The following is a 14,697-nucleotide window of genomic DNA, read 5'->3' as shown; positions in this document are numbered from 1 at the left end:
TTTGTGATGAATGTGGGTGTGTTTGACCAAGAGATGGCTCGGGAAAATCAGTGTTTGGTTCGAGGGTTTTGCGTGGGTTGGCCGAGAGTTTTAGGGGCCGGCCTAGGGCAGTGTTGTGGGGGGGTTTTGAAGGGATGATCCCAGGTGTCTGGGTGTGTTTTGGGACGGAGAATGTGTGGTGTGAATGTTGTATAGGGTTTGAGAATCGGAAGTTGGAGGAAAGTGAGTGTGCACGGGACGAGCCAGGCGGCCGAGGTGCCGAGCCAGCGGCCGAGGTGCCGAGCAGGCGGCCGAGGTGCCGAGCAGGCGGCCGAGGTGCCGAGCCAGCGGCCGAGGTGCCGAACAGGGGGCCGAGGTGCCGAGCCAGCGGCCGAGACACCGAGCCATGTCGAGACGCCGATCCTTTTTCCGAGTTTTTCCGAACCTTTTCCGAGCCAAGTGAGCCGTTTGCACAGTAAGGGTATGCCAGGACTTGGAGTGCTGTGTTCGTGTGTCGTGTGCGCGTTTTGGGTACGTCGTTTGCGTGCGGGGTGTGTTTCGAACGTGTGACTTTGTGTGTTTGTTTTGTAACATGTTGTTAAGTGTATGTACGTGTAACGTGCTAGATGTTGAAGTCGTCCACGTAGGAATCATGCATTGTCGTTTAAAGTCTCGTCTCTTCTGACTCTAATCATGATACAATTTATCTTTCAAAAGGGTGATCGTTTACGAGGAAAGTGTGGTTGAAGAAGGGAATTATTTTAAAAGCTAAGCAATCGAGGTGGGCTTTTCTACCCTACTTTTACGTGGGTTGTTTTTAATACGGACTCTGTTCCGGAATTGTTTATGGAGGTGAACTGTTTGTCTTGCCAAATGTTTTGATTTGAAACCTATCTGAAGTGGTTTACCACATATGTTTAATCGAATTCGGGTCTGTTGGGCTGCGAACCCTCAGGCTAGTGTACACGAGACTGGGTGCCATCTGAGAGCAAGTTGGCCGGTCTAGATGACCTGGGGTGTGGCCACGCCCCTTGTCACCGTTTGGATCAGATAGTGTATGATTGAGGGAATAAGGGTGGCAATATCGGAAAATGACTGCGCAGTTGAATTTATGAAATATATTTTGGTGTACTTGGGTTATTTTCATTACACTCAAAACCCCAATGTTACACTGTTATGGCATGACAAACTATGATTTTGGCGTGTGTCCACTGAGTGCAATAAGTACTCAGCCCTGCATGTTGTTTTCTTAATGTGCAGGTTGAGCGGCGATGGGGAGGACGGATGTTGAGCAGTTAAAGTCAAAATGCGTTTCACTTTGTTTTGGATAATGTCGTGTCGTCATACCCGGCATTATCTGTCTCTTGATCTTTTTCCACTGCTTGTAATCCGAAACAATGTTTTCATTTAAACTCTGGTTACTTAAACTTTTGAAATGTCGCTACAGTACCTTGTTTTAAAATGAATTTCCTTTTATTAAATGTCTTTGGGTCAAATATTCTTGTTTTTCCCCTTTCTTCCCCGCTTCTTTACTCCTCCCCTAGTCGCGGTCCACCGTAATTCCTATCCTTAGGAAATGCGGGCGTGACATGAGAATTAACACCTGGGTGTTAGTAGACTTGCCTGAAGGCTGTAAGACTTTAGGGTGCAAGTGGATTCTAAAAAGGAAATATAAGCCCGATGGTACTATAGATAAGTACAAAGCTCGCCTAGTTGTCCAAGGCTTTAAGCAGAAAGAAGGGCATGACTTTTTTGATACCTATTCACCTGTTACAAGAATCACTTCCATTCGGGTGCTTCTTGCGATTGCTGCTTTGCACAATCTTGAGATTCACCAAATGGATGTGAAAACTGCGTTTCTGAATGGTGATCTGGAAGAAGAAATATATATGGAACAACCCGAAGGGTTTGTTGTGCCTGGGCAAGAGCGTAAAGTATGCAAACTGGTAAAATCATTACATGGGTTGAAGCAAGCGCCGTTACAATGGCACTTGAAGTTTGACAATGTGATGTTGTCAAACGGGTTCACTATCAGTGAGTGTGATAAGTGTGTTTACATTAAGAACACAGATAACGGTTTTGTTATTGTGTGTCTTTATGTAGATGATATGTTGATTATGGGCAGCAATAGTGCCATTATCAATGAAACCAAAAATATGTTGAAGAGAAATTTCGACATGAAAGATATGGGTTTAGCTGATGTGATTCTCGGAATCAAAATTAAAAGGAATAATGAGGGAATTGCTCTGACACAATCTCATTATATTGAGAAAGTGCTAAAGAAATTTCACTCGTTCGATTGTGAGCCAGCTATGACTCCATTGGAACCCAACGTGCATTTGAGTAAGCACACGGGTGAGCCTGTAGCTCAAGAAGAATATGCAAGGATCATAGGGAGTTTGATGTTTATCACAAACTGCACCCGACCAGATCTTGCGTGTACGGTGAATAAGCTGAGCCGATTTACGAGCAACCCAAGCAAGGAACATTGGAAAGCTCTGCGTAGGGTTTTGAGATACTTGAAGTATACTCTTAACTTTGAGCTGCAGTACACAAGATATCCCCAAGTACTTGAAGGGTACTGTGATGCAAATTGGATCTCTGATTCAAAAGACTCGTTCTCGACGAGTGGTTATGTGTTCACTGTGGGGGTGGTGCCATTTCTTGGAAATCAACGAAACAGACGTGTATTGCTCGTTCCACCATGGAATCTGAGTTTATCGCATTGGATAAAGCAGGGGAAGAAGCCGAGTGGCTCAGAAATTTCCTAGAATGTATTCCATGTTGGAAGAAGTCAGTGCCGACAGTAGTGATATACTGTGATAGCCAAGCAGCTATAGGGAGAGCACATAGTGGCTTATACAATGGTAAGTCTCGACATATTCGTCGGTGACATAATACCGTCAGGCAATTGATCACAAGTGGTGTTATCACAGTTGACTATGTAAGGTCAGTGATAACTTAGCGGATCCGTTAACAAAAGGTTTAAACCGTGATCAAATGCATAAATTGCTAAAAGGAATGGGACTGAAAACCACATCTTAAAAGATGATTATAGTGGTAACCCAACCATACGATTGGAGATCCCATGGGCTTGGTTCAATAGGAAAACGAAGCTATATGAATCTAGTTGTAACACTCGGAAGATTTTCAATCTTCGCCCATTCTTTAGAAAGCATTGAGTGTTGTAACCTGCATGTGGTAAGAGGCTAAGTTTTGACTTTTAATGATTCTTAGAAACCTCGAGGAGGTGGGTATTGCAGGATACCTGGAAAAGAATCACCTATGTAAGTGAAGAAGTGTGGGCCGCTTCAACATGTGAATCACTTATGAATCCAAAGTGGTGTTCCATGGCCAGTAAAGGACACAAACGTGAGAACTGATGAGTTTGTAAATAATATTGTGTCAATATTATTGTCTCGGTATACACTAAGGAGGAATGGTTCAAGGCATCACGTCCACCAGGCCGCCGGTATGCCCGATAGTGTTGACTATGGAAAGTTCAAAGCCCCAAGCTACTATTCCAAATGTAATATTGTTTCTCGAGAATTGAGCAAAGGGTCTGCATACATGCATTCATGTCTTGTGTTGGTTTGAGCTGGCAGAGCTCTAACCAATGTGGGGGATTGTAGGAAAACATGTGAAACATGTGGAATTTCCAAAAGTCTAGGCTTTTGGCCTTTCACTTACTTTTGGTTTATGGTGTCCCTTAATGCAAGACCTTTGAGGTGGCCTCCCCTATCCTATAAATAGGTGGAGCTTAGGAGAGTAGAGGACACCAACAACAACAAGCATTCTCTATCTCTAGCTCTCTACATCCTAGTTCACATATAGGAGCATTGCATAGCTCGATTCTCGGAACTCCATCAAGTTCGCCGGTGCCTAGCGGGTTTGAGGTGCTTCTACACGTTAGGAGGAAGTCGTTTTATCTTTGGGGGCAATACGTCATTCCGTGAGCACTAGCCGGGGCGTAATTTGTCTTGCGGAAAGAGGGCTTTCCTCGACTCGACTTATAAATTTGGTTTGCTTTATTTTCGTTGTAATTTCCATTCCTCTATTTGCTGCAAGTTTCCTTTCGATTGTAATAGTTAGAGTACCGTCTGTACACGGCTTGGGAATTTCTTCCCATTATTTCTAACAATCGCAAGACAAATTAGTGTACTCTTCTAGGACAGGATTATACCAATTGAAGTTGGAGAAACATGAGCACCAAAGCTGGAATTAAGGCATTTCCAACAGACGAATACTCAACAAATAATTCAATATGCTGAGTAGAATTTAGAGCCGCGTTGAACATAAACAACACATTTTCATCACTGTCAACCCCAGTACATACATAACTCGTACCGGTACCCAAGAAACAATGCCTCCATGATATTTCGATGGAGTGTTGATTTGAATCTATTCTTATCTTAGCACATATCATTGCAACTAATTCATAGAATGAAACACACGAATTCAATATGATGGAGGCTCTCGCACGAGGTGGATCATAACCAATGTCCACTTGAGGTAGTTGAACTATTTTACCACCCCAATATAAACTCACGAATACTGGCATGATTTCTGCAAATATATATATAAACCAACAACAATATTTTTTTCTATAAACCCTAATTTAGTAAGTTTAAAATAAATTTATCAAAAACCCTAATAATATGCAAATAAACAACAAATAAGGGAGCAATGTTGAAAGATTGAAGGAAACTTACCGAAATATGAAGGGGAATCACCAAGAAATCGCCAAGGAAATCGCTAAGTTTTGTCTACCTCTCTTTCTCTCGCGTATTCTGCCTATTCTGCCTCTCTGTCTGATTTATGAGAATGAAAGACGCATAAGCATCATGCGTCTCTCCCTAAGATGCATGACGCTTATGCGTCGCCTAATAAAAATTTAAAAAAATAAGCGACGCATGACGCTTATGCGTATTTTATTGTGACGCATGACGCTTATGCGTCGTTAAAAAAACAAAAAAATACATCGACGCATGACCCTCATGCGTCTCCCTTAAAGAAGCATAATCGTCATGCGTCTCACTAAAAAGAGACGCATGAGGGTCATGCGTCTCTCCCAAACCCGAAATAAAAAAAACTCCGGTACAAACGAGGAATCTAAGTTTTATTTTAGAACAAAAGAAGAAAAAACCCTTTATTAAGAGATACTCGCATCAATTAACATGCCAAAATTCGTTTTAATTACTTATTAATTTTAACTATTAATCACTCTTATTAATATATTAACACATGTAATTAATGAATATTAACATACACACTGTTTTTCTGTTCAAATATAATGAAGTATTTAAAATAAGGAGTAGGAGTAGGAGTAGGAGTAGGAGTAGGACAGTCAATCAGTCATAATCAGACGAACGACTTGTGCAGCGGAAAGTGAGAAACAGAGAAAAAATGGAGTCGCACTTCCACTTTCTCCTTCTCCTTCTCCTTCTCCCGTCGCTCCTCATTTTTCTCTATCTACACTCAGTCTGCGTCATCAAAGTTAATTACAAATTCGCCGGCTCCGACGCCAGTCTCATTAGCTCACGATGATATCCGCCACCTCTCCCTCCTACCCGGCGTCGACCTGCCCCTCGGTGGTACCCGTCGTCCTGACGCCTCAGGGTGCGCTTTTGTTCTACTTTACTCCTTTTCATTTCCTTCAGTGTAATTCGTGGAATTGTGGCTGGATCTTAGCATATAGTTGTAAAATTCTCGTTTTAGATTGGTTTCCAATGTTTTTAGTTTTCCGTTGTTTAATTTTACTCTTAGGACCCGTTTTATTGCTGCCTAAACCCAGGTTAAGGTATGAGGGGCCCACCACAATCCAGCGTTTGATACATTTGTGCTGTTTTCCTAATGATCCGGGTTTAATCTTTTCGACCCGGCTTTGTTCCCTGTTGGGGTTGGAAAAAAGGCTAAAAATAGTCCGTCACTTTCTTATGGATTATAAACCCTAGTCACCGCCTCCATCTGGATTAAGGAGCAAAATGGCTACCGTGCCCCTCCAATCTGCAATTTCCACATCCAAACTTGGAGAGTAAGGAGGCGATTTAATTGCTGCATACGAACCAACTTGTAAGCATTCGGTATAATCATACAATTTCATTTTGTATGGTCATTCATACTAGCCGCCGATTTAATTGCTGCATACTGGGGCGATTTAATTGACGACATACGAGGCGATTTAATTGCTGCATACTGATCGCATTTTCTTTTTGTATGACTATTCATTGTAGCCGGCGCAATTGGGGGTTCTGCGAGTTGCAGATTAGGGGATACAAACCAGTACTGCAGATTAGGGGGTTCTGACGACATCCAGATGCTTCCAACGGATCGTTGAGAGCTCGCCATTGGTTTCAATGCACGGGAAGGATTAGCTCGAACTCGTCTTGGACTGCGGCGAGACTAAGTGTGTGGATGGCGGTCGTCTGATTTAGGGTGAAGACCACTCCTTATATAATGGAGTTACGTCTGAGGCGGGAAGATTAATTGGAGTGGCGGGATTCATTTAGGGCTAAATTCGATTTTCTTCATTTGGGAAATGAAGAAGACAGTTCACACAATTTTGAGGATAAAAAGGTAAATGCAACTTCTTAATCCTCAGTCCACAAACGAGCCCAAACGACCGAAACGGGTTAACCAAATATTTAGCCCAACCCATTTTTTTCAATTGCTATAAAACTCCCATAGTTGGATTGCTTAAACCTTGGTTAAAGCCAAAATTATCCAAGCAATTTATCCAATCCATCTTTTCACACAAAAAGCAATAAAACGGGTCCTTAAGGAAATTGCATGTTTCCTTGTTAGTATGCGATTCACTGTTCTAGTGTCCAATGTTTGTGTAGCAATTAGTCAATTCAATCTTGGATTTTGTGTATTTACATAAGGTGGATTGTTACTTCGCCAATTGCTGAGTGTTTATGAAAACCGTGTTCATGTTTCCTTCCTAAATTCGAGGAATAACAGGATTTTAAAGTGGGTCCTAGATGGAATGTCATACTGTTTACATACATAAGCAGTTAACATCTTTGCATGTGTAAGTTACTAATCACGCTACACAAATGATGCATAGTTGTTGATGGATTCTACTTTTACTTAGAAGTCTCAAGGTTTACTAATCACACTAATCATGTGTAAGTTACTTATGTATACACTAATATCGATCTTATGTGCCAAGCCGTGGTATTTCATGTCCACTTTCAGTTATGCGTTTAGTGTGTTTTCTTATTTATATAATTTCTAGTCTAAATTCTAAATTCGTGCCAGGTCCTTGGGAGTTTTCTATATCATGGGATTAGACGATTGGTTAGAGATTTCTGGTTCTAAACGTCAGTTTTTCATGAATCACTCACTCTTATCTGTAAATAATGTGAACAGCTATGAGATACCCCTCATGTGAATGTAGTCATGTACAATATTATTTGGTCTCACACAAGCATGCTCGAATGCAAGTAGTCAGCTTTCCACTATTAAGATGCTAACTACCTGACAATTAATGTTTACTAGTAAGTACTAGTACTAATCAGTTTGCAAAAGTATTATGTGATTCACTGATTCAAGTTACTTAAGTTGTTATTTGTTCATGGTATGGGACTTTTTGAACCTTCTGCTGCCACTTTAAAGAGTGTCAAATCTCACATCATTCTTCTTGCTTGTGTAATTGATGACACAGGCTCTACTATGCTAAAATAGGCATCGGAACACCGTCAAAAGATTATTATGTGCAGGTTGACACTGGAACTGATATAACTTGGGTTAACTGCATTCAGTGCCGTCAATGTCCCCGGTGAGGTTACCATGGTGTATGATCTGACCTCATCTGTTTCTTATGTACTTTTTGTCCAGGATGAGGTTTTAGTGGTCTTAGTGCAGTAGATTCCTTCATCCCTGATTATCTTGTGACAGATTTATGTTTTGGCAGATTGAACTTCCCCTTTACAATCCAAAAGATTCTCTTACTGGAAAACTAGTGTCATGTGAGCAAGATTTTTGTAAAGAGGTCAGTGGAGGCTTATCAGGCTGCAATGCTAATTCATCATGCTTGTATACTGAGGTTTATGGAGATGGGAGCTATACCATAGGATACTTTGTTGAGGATGTTGTTCAGTATGATTGAATATCTGGGGATTTGCAAACAAAATCAGCAAATGGAAGTGTTATTTTTGGGTATGTAATTGTGTTTAAAATAATGCTAATTATTATTTTTATTACTAGTATTATTTAGTGAGTACTTCTATTGCTGTGTATGTCTAATTATTTGAGTCATTGAGTGGCTGTTTAAACTCAAGCATTTGACGTGCATTGCAATAGCTAGAATGCCTTTGACACATAGCAATTTTACTAGCATCAGGATCTACCCTAAGTGATTCAGTAGAGGTTTGAAACCATAACAGAAATTAAAGTGGTGATTCCACTTTAAAGGTTAGGTGCTTTTAGAATACAGAAGGTTTAAAATCATTCTTTTACCTGGTAAACTTGCTGCTTGTTAGTTTAAGATTTTGTAAATACTTGTTCCATCTATTATAGCTGTACTTTGTATGCTAATCAACACTCTAAATGGCATAATTTGCATGCCTAGAGGCTGCAGAGTGACTATTAATGAGTTAGCTGTGACAGCATGTTTACATTGATTGCCTTTAAAATGATTTCAAAGTTAGTTCATGATTATTTCATTTTTTATGTTCTCTTCATAATTTCTCCTTCATCTCATGACTCTCTCTGCTGTATATGGTTCTTGCTCAAACTGTTTTTTTAATAATTTCATCTCATGGCTTTACATGCAAATGGCTATATAACAAAATGTTGTATTCTTATCTTTGTTGGTTTTTGAAGTTTTTCTGTATTTTAGAATTATTATGTTCTTATTTAATGCAATGATTGAGTGAGGCCTTTCTGAGCAGATGTGGTGCCCAGCAATCTGGAGATCTGGGGCCATCAGATGATGCAGTTAATGGAATATTGGGTTTTGGAAAATCTAACTCATCAATGCTTTCACAGCTAGCTTCGTCTGGAAGAGTGAAAAAGATGTTTGCTCATTGCTTAGATGGTGTCAATGGTGGAGGTATCTTTGCTATTGGGCATGTGGTTCAACCACTAGTAAATACAACACCCTTGGTGTCAAACCAGTATGTCAGATTCATTGCTATAACATATGAATTTTGTCTTTAACCTTGTCCTTCAATACATTTTGTTAAATAGTAACTTGAGTCTTTTTTAGATTATCATGTAAGATTTTAATTATATCTAATAAAGATCATGGAGAGTGAGGTTGAACTGGCAAATGATTCAGTGTATCTGTTTGCTCAAAAAAAAGCTGCTGGCCATGCATATTTTTGTACAACTTCTTGCATTCTCAACATAGTACTCTCTCCATCCCACCAAAGATGACCCACTTTCCTTTTTGGTTGTCCCAACCAAGATGACCCATTACTAAAAATGGAACCACATTTATGTCAACTTTATTCCTTCTCTCTTACTTTATTCTCACACTTAACATACCAAATAAAGTTGCATAAAATCCTTGCCGCCCAAGGAAGGGTTCATCTTCTTTGGGACGGAGGAAGTACTAGATTAGGTGTAGGAGTAATATAGACGAGCATATCCTCAAGATTAAACCTAATATAGGGATGTGGTTCATTCTAAAAGATTGTTTTGCAATGATCTTGTTGCAATACTTTAGATTTGTTGATTAAAACAATTCTACAAGTGATTCATTCTGCATTGATCTGCTCTTTGCTAGTAAAAGATCTCGGCATGGTACTTGATTGTCTTCTGTTGTTTCCGGTTTACAAAACTTTGCAGTTACTGTTATCTTTATAATGTTAAAGATGCCTCTTGTGCAGTTATTTACTCCATTCTCTTAAAGCAATTATTTTAATGAAATTGTAGGCCACATTACAATGTCAATATGACTGGAATCCAAGTGGGTCATGATTTCCTGAATCTGACTACAGATATCTATATGGCAGACAAGAGGGGAGCAATAATTGACAGTGGTAGTGCGGTACCACATTGGTGTATCTTCCACAAATGATTTATGAACCATTAGTAAAAAAAGGTATCTTACTTGCAAAAGTTTCAATATAGTTATACGAACTTTGATTGCCAAATTGGATGAAGGGAAGCTTACCCTTTTTGTCCTTTATAATTGTTAGATACTCTCCTGGCAGATGGATCTGAAATTGCAATTGCTTCACAATCAATATACATGCTTCGATTTTTCCGGAAGGTAGCATCCATTGTTAATAGTGTCTTGAATGAGTCAAATGCCATTAGTGGTCATTATTTGGCAATTGGTAGTGATTATAGGGTGGCTGTACTTTATAGCTCTTAAGTCACTTATCTCTTTCTGTCTCTGGTCACTTGACTGTAATTAGTTTATACCTCTCAAATTCGTAATTTCCTTTGATTTGACCCTCTACGCTTCTAACTTGTTCAAATTCCCCTGGCTAACTTGTTCAAATTCCCCTGGCATATTATATATGATCTTTATTATGTTCTGTACACTTGTTTTTAGCTAAGTGCTAACGTTCTGATCCATAATATATTAAGCATCCTGCAAAATTAGATGTATTTCTATATCGTATGCACATTTCGGTTTGAAGAATCTGAATACGTTGAGTCCTTGTTGGATAATTGTATTCGACAGTTTGATGGTTCTCATTTCCAAATGATGCATTATAGATGAAGTTATCTGCAGTCCTATCTTTGATCACTCAAAAAATTACTGTGCTACTTTTTATTAGCTCTCCTTTTAGGTGATGCTTCTTTGTAACTGTATTTTCACCTTTTGTAGTGTTGATGATGGATTTCTAATTGTGACCCTCCATTTTCAAAATTCACTTTCTCTGATGGTTTATCCCCACGAGTATCTGTTCTCGTTTGTAAGTACATTCTTTTATACTAGTACAGCATGCCTATTATCTTTTATTTACTTTAATAAAATATTTGTTAATGTGTCTGTATAAATATGTGTAATACAAATTGTTTTTTTAAGGCTGGTAGTTATAATTGTAACTGACATTTCACTTAAAATGCTAGCACTGTCATTTTCATATTATAGCAAGGAAAGCTTGCACAACTTCACTAGCAAAATGAACTTCTTGGCTATATTTTCTCTTTGGCTGTTTCTTCCAGTATTGAGAAAATACCAGGGGTTGATTGCTTGTATCTTTTGAGATATCTTCTTTAGTGCATGTAAACATCTCTGCCTCAATTTAACTGTCAAATTAACAGTTACACTTAGAGAGATTGGTCTTAGAAAGCAAGCGACTTACTAAATGCATCAGAGCTTGAATTCTGGTGGACAAACATTTCAATGGTTATAGTTTTTACATTTCAAGTGATGGAATTAGATATAGAGAATGTATAATTTTGTACTTCTTGAAACTCTGGTGTTTCCGCTAAAATGATCTAGTTACATTTGCCACTGGGACAATATATTAACCTCACTATTTTGTTTTTCCTTGATACATCTTATTTTCTTGGTTTGGTGGAGTTAGTTAGTTATATTCTGAAAATATGTTGTATTTATATTTGTTTTATTTTTTGAGAGGAAAGTTTGTCTCTCTTAAGTATTTTTGATAGGTCTGCAAATGCAAACTGAAATCTGCTATTTTACCCTCCCCTTGTCTTGTTATTTCTGGGCAGGAAGACTTGATGTGCATTGGTTGGCAAAACAGTGGCTTGGAGTCCCAGGATAAAAAGAATATTACACTTTTAGGAGGTAGGACCTTGCAATCTTTAATCATCATTCTATTTATTTTAGAAGAAAATATTATTTTGTTCATAATCTTATACCTTTAGATAAGTCTGTCTCCCCATCATTAGTAGGCCTCTGGAGCTCATAAACTTGTTCCTAACTTTTTGACTCAACTCAAAAGCGGTTTTTGTTAGGCTACATTGCAGTTTGTACAGATGAGAACATAGTGTTATTATTTCCACAGATTAAGGTGGTTATAATATATGCATCCTATCATATTGAAATGTAAAACTTCAGAAGATCATGGATTTTTCTGAAACAAAGCCTGGGTGATATTATGATGAAATTTCTGCCATCATTTGAAAGGTAATTCTTCAAATTCCATCAGATTAGATGTGACTTAGGTTTTTATTTAAGATTCGGTTTCTTTAACTCCAAATCTGTAATGATGAATCGTTGATGCCTGTTTTGGCTTGCATTTTTACTTTTAGGGTGTCATGTCAAATATTCCTCCTAGTATTTTTATATGGAAGTTGTCTATTACTCAATGTATAATGGTTTTGGTTCCTGTACAAAATTGTTGGTTCAGCAACACATCTTTCTACTTCAAAATATGCACTCTCTTGCCATTTTTCGTCCATCACACTAGTCCATATCCAGTTTTGATACTCTTTTACTTTACTTCCTCTGTCTAATATATATGTGCATTTTCCATTTCCATCCGTCCTATAAAAATATGGACATTTCCATCTATGGAAAGTTTCTCAATTCATTACTCATATAAATCAATTTATTTACGAGTTATACCACTATGCCACACCATTAAAACTCATTAAACACTAATAATAATATGAGTTTCACTATTCACTAACACGACTTTAATTACCATTCTCATCTCTTTCTTATTTTACCAATTGTGCATTCATTAACGTGTAATTTCAATTACTCATATTTTTATGGGAAGAGGGAGTATCATTTATGAGTTCCACTATCTACTACACAATTTTAACTATTTTTTCTCATTTACTCTTACTTTACTTATTGCACATTAAAACTCATGTAAATTCTAAATGGCTTATTTTTATGGGATGACGGGAATATAGATTATTGAGAGAAAATCATTAAATTTAGAGATAATAGCCACTCGAGATTTTCCTTGGTGGCAAGTCTGATAATCTTGATTATTCTACCTACTAATTACGTAGTAGGTAGTTTACATAACATAATGATTTTGGTGTTTCAAAATAGTTGGAAGTCTAAGTATGCGTGCATTTACATGTTATTGCCATTTGCCTCACTAAACGAAGCTTTATTATGGAAGTCAAATAAAAAACTAAAAAACCAGCCAGACTTTGATAATGAGAGGTTAAACGAATGTCCTAAAAGGGTCCACGTAAAAATCTTAAATTATTTAATTCCACAATCACAAAATCTTCTGTTTAGAAATTCTCAAATTTATTAGTATTATATAAGGATGGCGTGGTAAGTAGGATTATAGATTTTGTCGGTCTACTTACAAACTTTTGACTATCATTGCATCTAAATGTTTTTTGGTGGGATTCCTCTTTTATTTCGATGAGTCGAAACACCTTATTTTATCTTCTTTTTCTTAGAAATCATTTAATTTGATGAAAGATCTAGAACTAGAACATTGTTCCAGAAATAAATTACTTGGGGGACTTGTACTACTAGATTTCAATTAATTTAAATTTTCGTGATCCAAATAGTGAAAATGGTGCTCATTTCTTATGTAAGTAGAATATTCCCACATGATCTCTCTCTTTTGTGTATCGTATAGAGGATAAAACTGTTGGAAGGAGATCCGGAGCACCTACAAAATCAAGGAGAATATTACGCATTGAATGAGAAGATTACGGAGTATCTCTACCGCTAATTAGGAAGATTTAATTAGGGCAATATCTTACCTTGTATAGACATATTCTAGCCTATATATCTTGTACTATACCATTGTGAATAATCAAGAAATACAATTACCGATTTTTAACATGGCATCCGAGCAGGTTTGGCTCAGAAAAATATCATCATAGCCCCAGAAAATATACACAATTCTCGACCGAAACGGCGAGAAACCAACCAACACCCAATATGACCGATGAAAATAAGGATGGAATTGAACCAATTGCCGAGAAGATCAGATCGAGCAAGAGCGTTATCGTCGCTTTCAAGTTAAATGGATCGAATTACTCACTATGGGCACGCCTAATGAAGGTGGCCATTGGCGGTAGGGGAGTCTACCGCCACATCACAGGAATCCCGACTCCACCGAGACCGGGAGAGAAGGGATACACCGATTGGGAGGAGATAGACTTGATAGTCTTCTCATGGATCATCGACAACATGGAGACACATATCATCGCCGACTTCGCGCATCACCAGACGGCGAAGTCCCTATGGGATACGCTCACCGTGACGTTCGCGAGTTCAGTCGACTCGTATCTCATCTATGACCTGCGAGAGAAAGCAAGTAGAATCGTTCAGGGAGATACAAGCTTAGAAGCATATTGGAGTAAACTCCATGGATTATGGATGGACATCGACCGATGCCCACACAAAACCGTCGATTGCTGTGATAAAGGGGTTTCTCAATACCGAAGCATCAAATCCGAATTGAGATTATTCAAATTTCTCACCGGATTAAACGAGAAGTACGATTGGGTCAGGCGTGAAATCCTCAAGGAAGATCCGTATCCCTCAGTCGATGAGGCGTACGGATGGGTGAAGCGGGAGGCAGCTCGATTGAAAATCATGTCACCGGCGTCTGAATCACCCACTGCCGCCGCTGGAAACGATTCATCATCGGGAATAGGATTCGGCTTTGGAGCCAGAGAACACCGCCAGCTACAACAGCAACACCGCGGCCAACCACCGCCACCACGTCAGAACCCAACCCGTCGGGGAAACTCCAAACCAGAAAAATCGAAGCTTTGGTGCTCCCACTGTGGAATGCACAAGCACACGAAGGATACCTACTTCCAATTAATCGGATATCCCGATTGGTG

At 38.8% G+C, this 14,697-nt stretch overlaps 1 long non-coding RNA gene and 1 pseudogene across 1 annotated transcript; both read left to right on the top strand.

Annotated features, from left to right (window-relative positions):
* Positions 1-705: 705 nt before the first annotated feature.
* Positions 706-1,460, top strand: LOC121755249. The gene is made up of 2 exons (XR_006040678.1): positions 706-760; positions 1,240-1,460. It is a non-coding gene; the product is annotated as an uncharacterized LOC121755249 (long non-coding RNA).
* Positions 1,461-5,271: 3,811 nt separating this feature from the next.
* On the top strand, positions 5,272-13,682 carry LOC121755464 (annotated as a pseudogene).
* Positions 13,683-14,697: the final 1,015 nt, after the last annotated feature.

The sequence above is a fragment of the Salvia splendens genome, chromosome 11 (genome assembly GCF_004379255.2).
Source record: "Salvia splendens isolate huo1 chromosome 11, SspV2, whole genome shotgun sequence".
Lineage (NCBI taxonomy): Eukaryota > Viridiplantae > Streptophyta > Magnoliopsida > Lamiales > Lamiaceae > Salvia > Salvia splendens.
This window is presented reverse-complemented; position numbering and strand designations above follow the sequence as displayed.